General features: G+C 42.1%; 1 protein-coding gene across 1 annotated transcript in view; it reads left to right on the top strand.

The window, feature by feature from the left end:
• Positions 1-12,378, top strand: part of LOC131136089 (receptor activity-modifying protein 1-like) — a 44,589-nt gene that overhangs the window by 18,134 nt on the left and 14,077 nt on the right. The gene's annotated exons all lie outside the window — the stretch shown is intronic.

The raw sequence follows: 12,378 nt of genomic DNA, 5'->3' as shown, positions 1-12,378 counted from the left end.
GAGAAAAAATAATCATGAGTTTTTCATACCTTCAGAATTGTCATGTGCAGCTGTGGTCTGTAAAAAAATATTTAGAATGAATTCTTAGTACTTTACAAAATATGAAAGTGGCCATTTCAGTATGTGGCCCTTTCTGGAGAAAGTTTGGCATACAGCGTGGATGCTACACATGAAGGCATTTTATCATAAACAAGAGCATTATACCATCTGTGGGACTGGCCTCAGTTCTTGTTTATGGCCCTTGAAGTACACACTTTTGTCCTGAGGGTCGTTCCACTTTGTCAAATGACAATCCTGCAGCCTCTCATCCCTTTTTATTTGCACCCTTCAATTAAAGTGGTTTTAAATCACCCGTAACATTCTCTGGAACATAATCCGTCTGATAAAACTTTCACCTCCGTTCACAGATCATGTTGACAGGGGGGCATTGATGTGATATTTTATCATTGTGGTTTACTATTTGGGGTCTATTCCAGCAGCAGAAAACTTATTTTATTGTTCCTCTTGCAAGCAACACTCCAGCCATCCCCGGTGGGTTATTTATAGCCATTGCTATAATACTTGGATTATATAATCCCACAAAAATACATTCTGGGGATTATTTTAGGCAGACAGTTTCAGTTTGATGTCACAGGCTATTTGTTTGTGTCACATCATTTTAACCTAGATAACATAGAATTATTCATGCATGCATCATCACAACATTTGTAGTGTTTGCAGTTCTCTACACCAGGCCACACTGTTTTCCAGCCCTTAGCATGAAATCGTCTGGAGCTCATCAGTGGCTTTACAGCAGGGGTGTCAGTCATTTCAGTACAATCTAATTAGATTAGAATGGGCCAGATGCATGACAATCATTGCAGGAGTGAAGAATCTGATGTGAGCGAGGAGGAAATGTACTCGTCAAGTACCTCCCTCTCTGGTTTAGACACATTGTACAGGCGTGAGGAAGGTAAAGTTGCGCCTGGGAGGAGATCAATACTACAATTGTAGGGGCGGTATGGGGGGAGTGATGCAGCCCGATCGTAGCCTGAATACCTCCTGGAGATCATGGTAAACAGAGTGGGACCAGAATGAGATCAATCCTTTCAGGGATAATTACGTGAGCGACCACGGGGCGAAGACACACGCCCCTGAGACAACGCGTATGGCAGAATAGGCTGCAATTTATAATGGACGCTTTAGCCCAGTCAATGCGGGGGTTATGTTTGACAAGCCAAGTAAGCCCTAATACAATGGCAGTGGAGCTAGAGGGGATAATGAGAAACTTTACGCTGTCTTGGTGGTTACCAGATAAACAGAGCAAAAAAAAAAGTGCATGTAATGAGTGACGCAAGCCAGGTGACAGCACACTACTTTAGAGTTAGGTAATGATGAAAAGGTTATAGATATAGATATAGATTTTAACAAAGGCTTCATCAATAAAGGAGTTGTCTTATCCAGTGCTGATAAAAGCACCGATTTCAACATCTTTGTCACACCAGGAGAGCGTACCTGGCAGCTGTAAACGGCTGGCCTCAGGATGCTACATGACATTGATCTGGGTCAGGGCAAAGTAGAAGTTGGCTGTGATGATTCCTCTTGGCCGATGTGAGACGATTGTCTCTCAACTGCATGGGCTGGTGCCAACAAGGTCTCCATGACCAGCTGGGAAGGCAGCGATTGCTGAGTCCACTCCGGGTGCAGTTCAGTGTGGCGCGTCCACATACCTGGCACCGCTCATGGTCATGGTTGTTGTTGTTGAGGTGCTTGTCGATGATCACCGCCAGAACAACGAGGTCATCGCTGTTGACCGGAATTTCTAAGGGAATCATCTTGTCCTTGATCTAGACCCCATAACAACATCCAAATAACTGCAGGCCTCACTTGCCTCAGTTAAAGTCAGTGTTCATGACTCCATCTTAAAAACATAGCCGGACTCTGTCCATCACTTACATTCTCTGCCGCTGAATCCCTAATCCATGCATTCATCACCTCCAGAATCGACTACTGCAACAGTATTCTCTACGGTACACCTTCCAAAACCCTCAACAAACTACAATATATTCAGAACTCCGCTGCCCGCCTCCTCACCTCCACCCGCTCTCGTCAACACATTACCCCTGTCCTCCAAAACCTCCACTGGCTTCCCGTTCCCCAACGCATTCACTTCAAAATTCTTCTCATCACCTACAAAGCCCTCCACGATCTGACCCCCCCATATCTCACAGACCTCCTCCATCCTCAGACTCCAACCCCCTGGCACTCCCCTGTACGACCAAGCTCCGAACCTGGGGAGACAGAGCCTTCTTCATCGCTGCCCCCACTCTCTGGAACTCTTTGCTCCATTCACTCCGTGCTTGCCCTGACCTTCCCACCTTCAAAAAACAACTCAAAACCCACTTCTTTAAATCTGTTTTTAATATCTAACTTTTTATATCTGACTGCTGTGCCCCGCCCCGCTTTTTTAACTGTGTATTAAAAAATGAATGTTGTATTTTGGTGTGTCTTTCATTCTGTTTACTTGCTCTATTCAACTTCATTCTTTTGTAAAGTGTCTTTCAGTATCTTGAAAAGCGCTATACAAATAAAATGTATTATTATTATTTTTATTATAAGAAAACACTCTTCTTCGTCATCTTTCTATTTGGGCTTTTCCCTTCAGGGGTCGCCACAGCAAATCAATCTTCTTCATCCAACCCTGTCTTCTGCATCTGTCTCTCTCACACCAACTACCCTCATGTCCTCCTTCACTACATCCATAAACCTCCTCTTTAGTCTTCCTCTACGCCTCCTACCTGGCAGCTCTAAACGCAGCCTCCTTCTACCAATATATTCACTATCTCTCCTCTGGACATGTCTGAACCATCTCAGTCTGGCTTCTCTGACTTTATCTCCAAGGCCTCTAACATGTAATGTCCCTCTGATGTACTTGTTCCTGATCTTATCCATCCTGGTCACTCCCACCTCAACATCCTCATCTCTGCTACCTCCAGCTTCCTGTCTTTTCTTCAGTGGCACTGTCTTTAGACCAAACAAGATGGCACCATAATTAAACATTACTGAACAAAAATAACATTAAAGCTAGTCTCAATTTTGCCAGAAAAAATCTTGATGATCCCCAAGAGTCCCCCAATACTCCGTGGTCTGACAACACAAACATTTAATTTTTGGAAAGTAAACAGCACATGAACACATGCATGAGCAGACTCCATTTCCTTTCAATGTGTGCAGCAAGCTCCTGGAGACCTTCTACCAGTCTTTGTGGTAGAGCTTTGTGGTAGCCAATGCCCTGCCAAAGCTATTGCTGTGGTTTGATGGCGGAGCAGCAGCAGCAGAAAGGACATAAACCGAATGGACAAACGGATCCAGAAACCCGAACGAGCCATCAGCCCTCAGTTTGGGACATTTGTACCAGAGATAGACAGGAGGATATTAGACAAACTGATCTCAAACACGGACAACCCCACCCACCCACTCCATTGGACAATAGACGGACAGCAGAGCTCAGACTCCTCCAGTTCCATTCCCACAGTGAAGGCTACAGGACTTAATTCATTTCACATGCCATCTAACTCTATACTACCTCACTGGTCTACAATACCCCTCCCGTGTATCAAGTTCACTTTTACTAGTATTTACTTATATTTCTACACACTATTTGTGTAGTTTTTAATGTGTTTAATGGATGGATTGTCCATTTAGCTTGCTAGCTTTTGTGGGGAATAAACCATGGCAATGAAAGAGAGAGGGTTCTGGAGTTGAATCTAATCTAATGATTCCCATTGTCGATTTTATTGCAGAAGTTGATCCGAAATCAGTGGAAAACACCAACGTTAGGCTAGCAGGAGAGTTTGGAAGGGTAGGAGCAAGACGTGTGTCAAAAATAGACACAATTGCAATTTAAGTGTATACTACTTGATTTATACTACATTGTAATATTACCATATTATTTTATATGTATTTTACATCTGAAACCCCTGCTGCACAGCATCACTCATGACATATCGTTGCATTTCCAGTACTTATGTACTACTTATCAGAACACCACACAATTTGCAATAGCAGACTTCCTATAAAAACAAGCTTGTAAATAGTTAAGGACGTGTGTGGCTCCTATTTAAGTGTAGCAAGTCATGATAGTAGAATAAAAATAATTAGACAGTCTGTGGTTCCGGCAATCTATTTATTCTCACCACAACAAAGCAAATCTTGAATAAAATGATAACGTGCGCCTCTGCTGTTGGCAAATACACTCAGGACACAGAATAGAAACAAAGCCCCACATTGTCTACTCTGCTATAGTCTTCCTTCTTATCTAACTTACTGACAGCAACACACACCTCTTCCAAACAAACAATCTGCTAACAGCAGTTTGCAGGCAAGATGCTGTAGCTTATTAGCTGCTTAACTGCTGCCCATTAAACAGCCTGTTAGTATAACCACGAATGGCACTTTGGACTCATTAGATATCGGCGTGCTCGTTACTCTTCAAAATCCCTGCTCACAACACGCAAGCACTCATGCTGGGTTTGTTATTAGACCTTATTCTCTTACAGCTAAATTTATATATTTTCATCACATCAAATGCAGTGGCCTTTTGATATGAAAAATAATGATGGAAAATGCCGGCACTCTCTGTGTGCTGTTTTGAATACAATGTACACATACTGGATGTATTTTTCACAAACTACATTGCCTCATTTTATATTTTCAGTTATACAGTATTTCTTGAATTGAAGAGTGTTTCTCACCTTCTTTATGAAAATACTGGCACTTGTAACTTTCTTTGACTCCGCTGTGGGTTATTTTTCAACCGTGATCAATAAGAAACGCAAAAAAACTTGTTGTGTAACTGGGTTAGAACGCAAAGAACTACAGAGCCATCTGCTGATGATGTCATAGCCAGGCGACAGAGCTGGAGGATAACGACTTCCTGCATGCTTAGTAATAAATACATGTTACGAGCAACATTTTTTCGTACATTTTTTACGTAAACCGATAAGCGGGTATGCTAAGCTAGGTTCCACTGTATAATATGGAAGCTGCAGATTGGTTCTATGCCCGGGATAGAGTGACCACACTGATCAATGCAATGAGCCAAAGCCACCCGTGTGGCATTTACTATCTGCGTGTGATACACAATATTGACCAAAGACATGCATCCTCATCAATACATGAATCAATCACTACATGGAGACCTCCACCTGAATCTTAATTGTTGGTGGGATGGCTTGGGGGTTCTGTGTGTATTGTTATTGATGTTACATTACGATGGCTTATTGTACGTCTCCTCCGATGTGGACCTCAACCAGATCGCTTCAGGTTGTATTCGTAGCTGGTGGCTTATTGTTGCTGCTACTTTTTCAACAAAACATTGCCACGCTGCAGTGAAACACGCTTGAGGGGTTTAATATTCACAGTCAGCGTACCCAGGAGGGCGAGAGCAGCTTGTGAAGCTTCATGGCAATTTAAAGTTATGGAGTCACTGGTGAGGAGCTGGATTTTGTGTGTATGTGTGTGTGTGTGTGTGTGTGTGTTGTAGGGGGTGCAATGGATTTCTGACAAGGCCTAAGAGAAGAAGGGATAAATTGCGTATTTCTTAATGTCTTTGAAGAAAATCCGTCCTCGATCCACCTCTCTAGTTTGCAATGTTAGAGATGTTATTATTAAATTCACCCCATGGGTCTCCGACTGCCTGATTAGATGTCAGCTGAGGTACGTGTGTGTGTGTTAGCTAGTGAGTGACAGGGCCAGAGTTCAAACTGAAAAAGAGCGACACCGGTGGTCAATGTGCCGCTCTCCTCCTCACTTCCTGTCCTCTAATCCATCCAATATATGCACCGCTTGTCAGAAAAGATGCCATGCTCATTCAGCTCATTTAACGTCTCGTACCATGCATGGGAATAAAGCAAACGAGGCGGGCCACCCGTTATTGGTCATCATCATTGGTCATTTATTTGTAATTAGAATGCAGAAAATACAGTATACTGTTTAAATTGGCATACACACGTCTGCTGTATTTAATGTCAATTCTAATATCGCTCCGATATTCCTCAGTAGGGCTGTAGTTAACTGATCATAAAAAGTTTATTCCAGCTCTGTGATGTCTTTAACAACAACTACTTGGGCTTCTTCCAATAGGCCATTGAACTTGATGTAGATTTTGCAGTTAGCGTTAAAAGAGCTTTGAATTTTCCTTTTAATGAGCATAAAACTTTATGCAAGAAGCAGATATGGTGGTAAATATACAGCAACAACCAAGACATAAGCAGGATACCCCAGGAAGTCTGCTACTAAGTTGTGTTTCCAATCCTGACTGTTTTTCTATTTCCATTTGAAACACTCAGTGTTTTGTACAGGAAGTGTTGGATTGTGTGGGTTTAAAAATATGTATAAATCTATGAAAGGGTAAAAAGTCTGAAGTGAACTAAGGTGGAAACAGTCTATGAGCGGTGACTAAAAGGGGTTTAAAAGCCACGGTGGTGGGTGGTCTGCTGCTATATTGGATAATAAGGGTGGAGGCGGTCAAACACAATTTACAGATGAAAAGCCAAAAATGGAGATTTCCATATGATGAATCATCAGATATGAACATGGTGAAAGTGAGCTAGAAGGTGTGGGGACTTTGGGAGAAAATAGCAGCAGTTTCTTTGTGTGCATCGGATCTGACATCCTAATTAGTCTTGGCCTATGAGTGGAAAAATATGTCTGCCGTGTGTAGCCTATTTGACACTTTCCAACTCGGAGGAGTCAAAGGCTGCACACTGTGTTAACAATGTCAAACGACCCATGACCAACACACTGCTGATACTCATCTCTAATGGAAATTTGCTGACGGAGCAGCTAACACGGGCGGAACACAGAGACACTATGATGGATTACGCTACTTTCATTGAATCGTCCAGTTAAGATGTTTGTATTGTAATAATATAAAATGCAAAACTATTAAGTATCATTGATGATCATTTCCATAGGGATGGCTGTCCTATTCTTTGAGGCATCGCCTCATGCTCGGTGTTGCCAAATTGGGGAGATTCCAAACCCTTAGCGACATCTTTTCTCAACAGTGACTAGCGACAAATCATGCAACGTTGTTTATGGCGTCATTGGAGAGTTTGCGGTGTTTGAGGACGTATCGTTCTGTATTTTGTGTTTTCACTGAGCAACAGTGCTGTCAGTGCACAGTCGGCTTCCGTGGCACACTGAGAGCATAGGAATCATGCATTTGCGAAGTGCGATAGATCTCGTCCTGTTTTAAATTCATTCATTTTCTACCGCTTATCCTCACGAGGGTCGCGGGGGTGCTGGAGCCTATCCCAGCTGTCTTCGGGCAATCAGGGCACTCACAGGGCACATATAGACAAACAACCATTCACACTCACATTCATACCTAGGGACAATTGAGTGGAGTCACCAATTAACCTAGCATGTTTTTGGAATGTGGGAGGAAACAGGAGTACCCGGAGAAAACCCACGCATGCACGGGGAGAACATGCAAACTCCACACAGAGATGGCCGAGGGTGGGACCAAACCCAGGTCTCCTAGCTGTGAGGTCTGCGCGCTAACCACTCAACCGCCGTGCAGCCCCTGTTTTACAGAGCGGGATTAAAAACAGAAATGTTTCTTCATTCTTTCTTCATTAAATTTCTACTCGTGACACTTAAGCCTCATTTGGACTCGGTACTTGACTGTCAGTGTGTCAGAACATGTGATAGAAGAACGTTGTGTGATGAATGAAACAAGTAGTCCTCACTGCAAGATAAAAGGTGGAGGCTGGAGGCGAGTTTAGATGTAATTATTATGCTGCAAAGTAGCAAAAATGCAAATGTGGTGCAATTTAAAGACAGATAATGTAAGGTTCAACAGCAGAATATAAAACAGTCAGATGTTTGAGTATTATGAAGTTGGTGCAGCAATGCCAATGTCCAGATCACACATACTGCAGTTCTATATATGTGTACCTTAACAGGTCATGGGCAGGATGGTACCTGTCCTGCAGGATGTTATGTACTCATCTCAGGCAGCGTGTGGTGTGGGTGGTACTCATCTGCGGAAGTCTTCTTCCGATGATTTTCCCTGCTCCATTCACTGGAGTGTCTGCTGGAAAACCACATTAACTGGCGCAGTTGTAAAAGTTCACCAGAAGTTGGGCCTTTCCTACAGCTAAAGCAGCGTTAATGCCCCAGGACAGGTCATCTATCACAGTCGCACCCAGGAATTAGAATGTATGACTCTCTACAATCTTGTTGTCAATTGAGGATGGATGTTTTGCAAAAATGCCTTATTTATTTGGTTGTCTTGATGTTAAAGTGGAACTGCAATGTTTTTTTTTAAATCATTCAACATCCTTATGTAAAACATGAACACATTTCTTTCCCTTTGCTCCGCATTCTAGTGGGAGAAAACAAGTTAGTTTGAGTTAGCTAACATCCATTCATTTTCTACCGCTTATCCTCACAAGGGTTGCGGGCATGCTGGAGCCTATCCCAGCTGTTTTCAGGCGAGAGGCGGGGTACACCCTGGGCTGGTTGCCAGCCAATCACAGGGCACATATAGACAAACAACCATTCACACTCACATTCATACCTATGGACAATTTGGAGTTGCCAGTAAACCTAGCCGTAGTACTCGGACAAAAACCGGGCAAACCCCTGCGTGCTAACCACTCGTCCACTGTGCAGCTGATTTTGACGCTAAAGTCCTAGCAAAAAAAAAAAATGCCAACAGTGTTCAATTTTCATAGCTACAAGCTAGAGCAGGGGTCTCAAACTCAATTTACTGGAGCCACTGGCCACTGGAGCTAGGGTCTGGGCAAGGCTGGGCCGCATCAGGTTTCCCCCCCCAAAAAAAACGCATTTATTAAAAACAGAAAAATATACAAACTTTTTCAGTGCTTTGGTTCCGATTTTCTACAATAAAAGCTCTGATAAAACATTCCATTGTTCTCAAATATCTTAATTTTTTCTGCACGAAATAAGATGAAAAATAAATAAACAAATCAAGAATAAAGAAAATCAATCAGTAATAAATAAATATAATAATAATAATAAAACGGCAAATAATAAAAACTTAAGAAACCACATATAGTTGGTGGGTAGACAAATTATTATTTTCAGATTAAAATTAACAAAGCATTATTAGAGCCCTGTAGACATGACAAAACACGGCTATAGTCACATTTATACTTTTTTTATTTACAACATATTGCGCAACTGCAGGGTCTTGAGACACATGCTAACTCGCAAACTAGAGAGCTAGCGACCTAAACGGTAGCCTTCAAGTTATTTCCTTTAAACTTAAATAGCCAAAAACTTACCACTTCCACAGGGATAGGGAGGATAACTATTAACAGTTATTTAACCTTTAACATGAACATTAATCAAACGTAATCATTTTTTCTGGGTACATGATACCACACAGCATCCATATCAAACTTGCGCGGGCCGCACTAACATTAAACTTTCATATCAAGGCGGGGGGCCTCAAACTAGTGTCCTGTGGGCCACATTTGGTCCACAGGCCGCGTGTGTGAGACCCCTGAGCTAGAGTGATATTGTTATTGTAGCAGCATTGCTAGCCGAAAGATGGAAAGAGTCGATACCTGTAGCTCATAAGATGCTCGTTTTCTGTCAGCTTGACCAGAGAGTGCTCCTCTGTCTTCGGCATCTGAAAAAAAGGTAAACCCCAAACGGATTATTTCCGTTGTGCCGTACGGCCACCAGAGATAGAACTGCATCGCTTCGAGCTAGTGTGAGCCTACCACAGGGATTTCCATCTTACGAAATGCTTCCAGAGGTCGTAACGGATTCAGTGTGAGCCTGGGGTTGCTTTCAAGACCAGGTTGTGGTCAGCTGTGATGCTAGCTGTCTCGTTTCTGCTGTTAATAAGCCCTAGCATTGTGATGTCGTTGGAATAAGCTGTCATGTAGACCGCTGGGCCCTGTGGGGACCCTGCATCGATAGGACGTGTGGAAGAAGTATGCTTGCCCACTTTCACATAACTGTGTGTGGTTAATTAGGAAGTCCAAAATCCAATTGTAGCGAGTGGTATTCAGACCTAGGTTGTGTAACTTGCTTGGTCGGCTGTGCTGCGTTGAAAGCTGAACTACAATGAAAGAGCTGACAGCCAGAGGTCTAGATGAGGTCTAGATGTTCCAGGAGTGTGTGGAGTAAAATAGCAATGGCATCCACTGTTAGTCTGTTCCCTCTGTATACAAATTGGCATGGCCTTTCTCTCCAGGTATTTTGCTAGTATGGGGGGGGGTACCACGGGTCTATAGTCATTTAAGCATGTGACATTAGACTGTTTGGGGATGGGGACTTGTGGAGGCTCTGGAGCAGGCTTGGAGCCACAATGTTGATTATAATAGTGAAGACATTCAAACCCTGAGATAAGGCAATACAATGCAAACAAACAACCCAGATTAGGCACAGCAAGTGAAGACTGGGGCTGGAGCTGGTCATCGGTAAAACCTTGCTTTTTAATGCACAAGACTAGAAACACACAAACTAATTAACACGTCTAAAAACCTCAGGTAGGGTTTAACAAGAAGATACTGATGTTTGGGTTGGTCACCTGTCCAGACACAGTCTGAAGTTCTTGTTTTTTAATGCACAAGATGTCTAATCTTGCAATCCAGAAAATGATATGTAAATGTCACAAAAAAATGGGCTAATAAATTGACAATAAAAGCACAAATACTGCGGATTTCAGAAAATAACAGATGGAATGATACTGCACTCTATAAGAAGCAATGAAGTCTGTAAAATTAAATAAATAAAAAAATCCAAAAATTGTTAACTATAATGATGCAAATGGTAATATTATTGATGATTATAATGATGTAATAATCATAAAGATTATAACAATAATGATAATAATGATAATGAAACAATAACAATAATAATAAAAACAACAATAATACTGCAATGATAATAATAACAGGGGAAAACAAGACAGTGGCATGAACATGATTATATCTTGCAAAAAGGGGTAGGCATTTATAAGCTTTTGCTTTAGCCTACTCCTTTTTGAGCTTGTGATCAGATAGTTGAATACAGATGTAAATAATGGAGAGTTGTATTTTGGGAGATGCACTGTGGTGTTTCGTGTATTTGCCCAAATAAAAAAATAAATAAGGTGAGCATCCCTGATTGGAAAATGCCGCAATTTCAGTGATTTTAACTTAAGAAAATGTCTGTACTATTATTCTCGTATTTTTATTATTCCCTCTTATTTTTTATGTTTTTTGTCATTCCTGTGTGGCTTATAATAATGCTTGTCATGATTAGATACCAAAACATTTTACATTTATTAGTCCAGAAGATTTACAGACACTGATGAGCGTCTGAGTGAGCATTCATACATGGATCACTACATGGATCACTGATTTCCACGAGTCACATCAACAGTAAGTAGAGATTAAGCATGGAAATGCCAGGTCAAAGGTCATCTTTTTATGCTCCTGCACTTTCTAAAAAATCAAAGAACATTTGCATTCGAAGGATCAACATGCCTCTCACATCTCTATCATGTGCATCTCGGCCTGTCATCCTCACACACAAGACCTGCTGAGGACCATCACTGGGATGCTGTCCTCATGCTGGTGGACTGCTATGAGATAAGGAGCGGTGGAGCTGCAGGAATATGCATCATCTGTCCTCAGGTTCATCGGGATGGGATATGGACGGAGATGTAAAATCTAATCTGAAACTCATATGAGCTGCTCTCAGAACATCCAGGAGGCAGGAGGTATCAGGAAAGCTAAGGAGGTATATGATTGTAGAATGGAGCATCATTTCACTGAGAGTCTCACACCGATAGTCACAAGGTGCTTTGAGAAGATTGCCATCAATTACATCACACACACCACCCTCACACACCTGTAGAAGAAGGACACCTATGGATGTACACCTGTTCTTCATCGACTTCATGTCAGCCTTCAACACCATCATCTGACTCACACCAGTAGAGAAACACCCACAAGGACCGAGCCCCTCCTTTTGCAACTGGGCACTGGACCTCCTAAACAACTGTCGGGATCTGCACAGCCTCATTTTACCACGGACGTCTTCACTTCCAGAAGACAGAGACCCGCTTCCATCATGGAGAAGGTTTCGGGGGCATCCTAACAACAAACAGACACACATACAGGATACACAACCAGTCTACCAATCCGCCTATGCAATTTTGCTCAATATCGTATATTTATCTGTATTATTTATTGCTGGCTGCTGCCAAACCTTCAGTGACCTATTTCATTCCAAGAATGTAAATGTTTTTATTGGAATGACAAGTAAACACCTTGAATCCTTGACTGGACTTGGCTGAAGCGTTGTGTACCGACATTTCATATCTGAGTGAGCCTTTTTTTTCTAGCCATCAAAGGAAACAAC

Source organism: Doryrhamphus excisus, linkage group LG12, assembly GCF_037039965.1.
Source record: "Doryrhamphus excisus strain RoL-2023G ecotype Guam linkage group LG12, RoL_Dexc_Guam_v1.1, whole genome shotgun sequence".
Lineage (NCBI taxonomy): Eukaryota > Metazoa > Chordata > Actinopteri > Syngnathiformes > Syngnathidae > Doryrhamphus > Doryrhamphus excisus.
The sequence above is the reverse complement of the archived record's forward strand: the minus strand, read 5'-3'. Positions and strand labels throughout refer to the sequence as shown.